A 5,150-nucleotide genomic window follows, 5' to 3' on the forward strand; every position below is an offset into this window, starting at 1 on the left:
GGCCAAAGGAAGAGGGGTAAACCCTAAATTTCAAGAAATCTTCAAATCAAAAAGGGAATTGAAGGATTTTAGGATGCATGTATCAAGATTATCGATCTCCTAAGTGTTCTTCACTATCAAGTAAGTTAAATTTTATGATTTGGTGATGTTGGGTGAATTGGGTGTTGATGGACTCGTGAATCTAAGTGAAGTTAGGATGGATATCTGATAGAAACACCTTATGAAACTTGAATTATGCTTAGATTTCTGATTGTTAGGTAGGATGATGATGATGTATTTAATGTTAATTTGATGATGCTTGAGGTGTATGACAATGGATGTTATAGATTATTGATTTTGAATCTGGATTAAAATGAAAGTTATGTGAAGAATTAGTAAGAATCATGCTTTAAAAGCTTGTACATAATGTTTCATAAATGCGAAACCCGCCAAGTGTTCGATGAAATGCCTAAGAGAACAAATATGTAAAATTGTATGCAAGTTGCGGGTAATTATGTTTGAAAAGTGATAATGACATGATTGTTAGCGAACTAAGATGAAAAATGTGATTTAAGTAGAGATCATATGGGACTTTGATTGTTAGTATGACGTGTTAGAAGCGTGCATTAGTAGCTTGTATTCTATGCATAAGGTTATGGCACACCAAATACACTTAGTTGATTTTGTAGTTGGGTGAAGTGGTTGTATGATATGTGGATTTTTCTAGCAAGCTAAAGTTGGGTTCAAGGGTAGCGTTAAAATTGGTCAATCTTAAATGATGTTGATAGTTGTGGGATTATGAGATGAAAAATATGGAAGGATTTGAATATGTTGAATGTGCATAATTAGTGTATTAAGCTTTTGTCACAAGTGTTATATTAGAGAAATCAATAAATACATGCTATATCAATATTTGCTAAATGTAACAACATGAAGAATTATGCGGAATGAAAAGATGCGACTTCAAGCTTATATTTTGTGTTGATTGGAATTTGACAAATAAAGTATAACGTAGAATGTGTGTTTATACTAATGAAATGGTAACCATGATGACATGAAAGTATAGGATCATGTCAAGATGGGGGAAACATGGAAGGATACATAAAGGATATGAGGAAGCATACACGAGACGGGCACTCGAGGTAAGTGAATCTCGATTCACTTTTTAGTAGGTTTAATAAATTTTTTTAATACTTATGCTTATGAAACATCATGAAAGGACAGGTAATAATTAGAAGCAATAACCTAATAATGCCTCAGTATTGACGAAGGTTGTTATTTAAGTCGAAAGTAAATTGGTGGGTACAAACGGGTCGAATATTATTTGCATGGGATGTGTAATGTAATGTAATTCGTTATGGTTATGACCCCGGGTAAGAATTTATAGTCATTTATGAAAGGGAAATGTTTTACGGTTAATTAGAAACAAGTTTTAACTGTTTCGGATGTGAATTGGACAAGATAAGATAGTTTTGGTGATTAAAATGGAAGCTGTGTTGGGCACTACCGTAGCTTACGTAGCCACCGTAAGCTACGGTATGCACTGAAAGAATGGATTTGTTTTCGTGTTAGTGTAAGAAATTGTATCAGTAAATATGTTTAGGAATCTAGTAGGCACGTAGGTCGTTTTGTATATCGCCTATATTATGTTAAGTTGTGAATATGTCATTTCGACATAAGCGTATGTGTATGAAGTGGTAAGCATGAGCTAGTGTATATAAATTCGTAAATGATTGTTTGTATGTAGATAGGGACGTAGACATGTATAAGGTACGTTTGCATATAGGTGTATGTGATAATAGGCACTCAAGGGTGAATGCATGTGTGTATGAATATACGATGCTAAAGATATACGTATGAACGTTATCAAGGCGTCGGAGTACTTACGATTACTAATGATGTGCTTTGAGTTTGGAATGTAATGCAGGTATGAGATTGCCGGATTCATGAAGGAATGAAACCTGGTTTGGATAAAGAGTATTTAAGAAAGCGCTTGGACAATTCCACATTTACTTCATAGAATGCTTTTCTAATTTCTATTATATGGTTTAATGTTGTATGGTGTTAATGACTAATGGTTGGGTTGTACGTTGTGTCCACAGGTATCGCTCGGGTTTCCTCTACCACTAGCGAAGTGAAACAGACATAGATCGAGTTCAGAGCAAAGGATTGTACGGGAAAGAAAGGTCACATAGTTTGTTTTAAATTGGTCATGAAGCCTTGATATAATGTAACATTGTGAATCCTCTCTAATGAACGTATTGCAATTTGTAATTGAGTCTTCATGTAATTAATATGACTTTTTAAGAACAAAATTTTTGGGCTCATATTTTCTGTTGTGTCGTATTTAAGCTCTTACAAGTTGGTCTTACAGGGATTTGTTCATCATACGAATAGGTCATGCCCGAATTTTGTTAAATAATAGTATGATACTATTACTTTTTTGGATTAGAAAATCTAGGCATTACAAGTTGGTATCAGAGCCCTGGTTTGAGGGAAATCAAGTACGAGGAGGTAAATACTTGGACTCAACCCTATGTGCTCTTGTGACAAGGAACCCGTACAATCCGAGACTCGATCAAGATCTAAGGGTAGAAGCAAAGGTAAGTATGTACTTAAGTATGTATTTGAAGAAAACTAACAGTATGTTATGTGTAAGGTAAGCATAATTTCTTGGAGAGGATGATCTGTGAATGCGGTCTAGGACCGACATCAAGGCATGGGATAAGAGAAATTGACCCCAGGTACGTAAATTTAACCTGCGGGTACATGTAACGGTAAAATCTATCAAGTGAAGGAAAATTTCAGAAAGGAATATAATAATAGAATGGTAATGAAGTTTTGAAAATGTTACACGTGCCGAAACCTAATTCTTCGAACAAAAGGTGACGATTACACGAAGACACGAAACTAGTATGTGGATTGTGTACCTGGCCAGTACACAAGAAACATATGACGTTCGTGAGACCGTGATAATTGTTACAGGTATGTCCGTTAGAATTAGGTAGTAGGTGGACATGAGGGTGAAGGGAAATGTAAGACTTTTAGGGTTTTGAAAGTACCAAACTACACATGAGAAGTATGAATGATAAGTTAGAATCTGCTAAACGGGTTCGAAACATGAAAGGACTGAAAGATATGAATGATATGTTAGAAACCGCGAGACGGATTCGAAACATAGAAGGTAATGAATGATAGAATAAAAAAGCTTAAAATTCATAAATGGGCATGAATCAATAAGTAAGAATGAATGCCAAGAATGAAAGGCTCAAAATTTTAAGTAATTATAGATCGAACAAGTAAATATTCTTTAAGAAGCGGATATTATTCAAGTTATGGTTTGCACTTATATATATATATATATATATATATGCCTATAATTATGCTCATGTACTGTATTCAAGAATGTTTAAAAGGATAAATGAGTTATGCGGGTCAAATGGTGATTGCCATTTGAACCCGGTATTTAACGTTTGAAATGGTCAAGTTATTTAATGGTATGTGAGCATGATGTACGGTAATGTTACTGTCACAAACAGGAAGGAAATAGTCAAGCAAGGTATGGATAACGAGTCAATGGATTTTGACTTGCGTTAGGTATGTATAAAGGTTATGCATTTAATAGGAGCTTATTGCTCGACTAGAGAGGGGTGTGTTAGAATTGGATAATTAATAAGCATAGGTCAGAATGTATTTACAAATGGACTTCCGAAAAGTCAAACAAAGTATGTGCATAGTTATTAAACCAGTATTAGCAAAATAGTATGAGGTATTTGATTTGCCAAGTACGAAACGGACGCTTAAGGTAAGTGATTTCCGTAATCACTTCTTATTTATAAATGAAGTTTGGTATGTTGTATATAAGGAACCAAGTAAGAATTTATGGGTAAGGGTAAGTACCAAGGTAAGTTCATATGAACTTCGTCTATCCTTATTGTAAATTAAGATGAATATTCATCGTGTTAATGGAATGTTCATTATGTTGCTGAATGTTCATCGTGTTAATAGAATGTTCATTATGTTGCTGAATGTTCAATATGTTGCTGAATGTTCATCGTGTTAGTGGAATGTTCATTATGTTGCTGAATGTTCATCGTGTTAGTGGAATGTTCATTATGTTGCTAAATGTTCATCGTGTTAGTGGAATGTTCATTATGTTGCTGAATGTTCATCGTGTTAGTGGAATGTTCATTATGTTGCTGAATGTTCATCGTGTTAGTGGAATGTTCATTATGTTGCTGAATGTTCATCGTGTTAGTGGAATGTTCATTATGTTACTGAACGTTCATCGTGTTAGTGGAATGTTCATTATGTTGCTGAATCTTCATCGTGTTAGTGGAATGTTCATTATGTTGCTGAATGTTCACCGTGTTAGTGGGATGTTCATTATGTTGGTGAATGTTCATCGTGTTAGTGGAATGTTCATTATGTTGCTGAATGTTCACCGTGTTAGTGGAATGTTCATAATGTTGCTGAATGTTCTTCGCGTTAGTGGAATGTTCATCGTGTTAGTGGAATGTTCATCGTGTTGCTGAATGTTCACCGTGTTACTGGAATGTTCATTATGTTGCTGAATGTCCATCGTGTCAACGGAATGTTCATTGTGTTGCTGAATGTTCATCGTGTTAATGGAATGTTCATTGTGTTGCTGAATGTCCATCGTGTTAACGGAATGTTCATTGTGTTGCTGAATGTCCATCGTGTTAACGGAATGTTCATTGTGTTGTTGAATGTTCATCGTGTTAATGGAATGTTCGTTATGTTAATGAAATGTTCATCATGTTTGTTGGAAGTTAGTCGGCTATGTTTGTTTGTAATTGCATTGATTTGTGTTGATATGGTTGTAGATAAGACTCAACTTACAAATAAGTGAATGTGACTTGTATGTATGTGTACATGTAGAAACGGAATGCGAGGATATAATTATGATGATCAAAGGAAACATCATAGATAATGTAGGAATAGAATGAATCGAATTGAAATGTTTTGAATAAGCAGAAACATGAGTGTATTATGTTTATTTAGAAGGAAAGAAACAAGTCGGTTAAAAAAAAACCTTAGGCTGTAATTCGTTATGGTTATGACCCCAGGTAAGAATTTATAGTCATTTATGAAAGGGAAATGATTTACGGTTAATTAGAAACAAGTTTTAACTTTTTCGGATGTGAATT

General features: G+C 34.4%; 1 long non-coding RNA gene across 1 annotated transcript; it reads left to right on the forward strand.

Annotated features, from left to right (window-relative positions):
* LOC110938874 lies at nt 1–2,294 on the forward strand. The gene is made up of 3 exons (XR_002591773.1): nt 1–120; nt 1,046–1,121; nt 2,082–2,294. It is a non-coding gene; the product is annotated as an uncharacterized LOC110938874 (long non-coding RNA).
* Nucleotides 2,295–5,150: the final 2,856 nt, after the last annotated feature.

This window comes from Helianthus annuus, chromosome 5 (assembly GCF_002127325.2).
Source record: "Helianthus annuus cultivar XRQ/B chromosome 5, HanXRQr2.0-SUNRISE, whole genome shotgun sequence".
In the NCBI taxonomy this organism is placed as follows: Eukaryota; Viridiplantae; Streptophyta; class Magnoliopsida; order Asterales; family Asteraceae; genus Helianthus; species Helianthus annuus.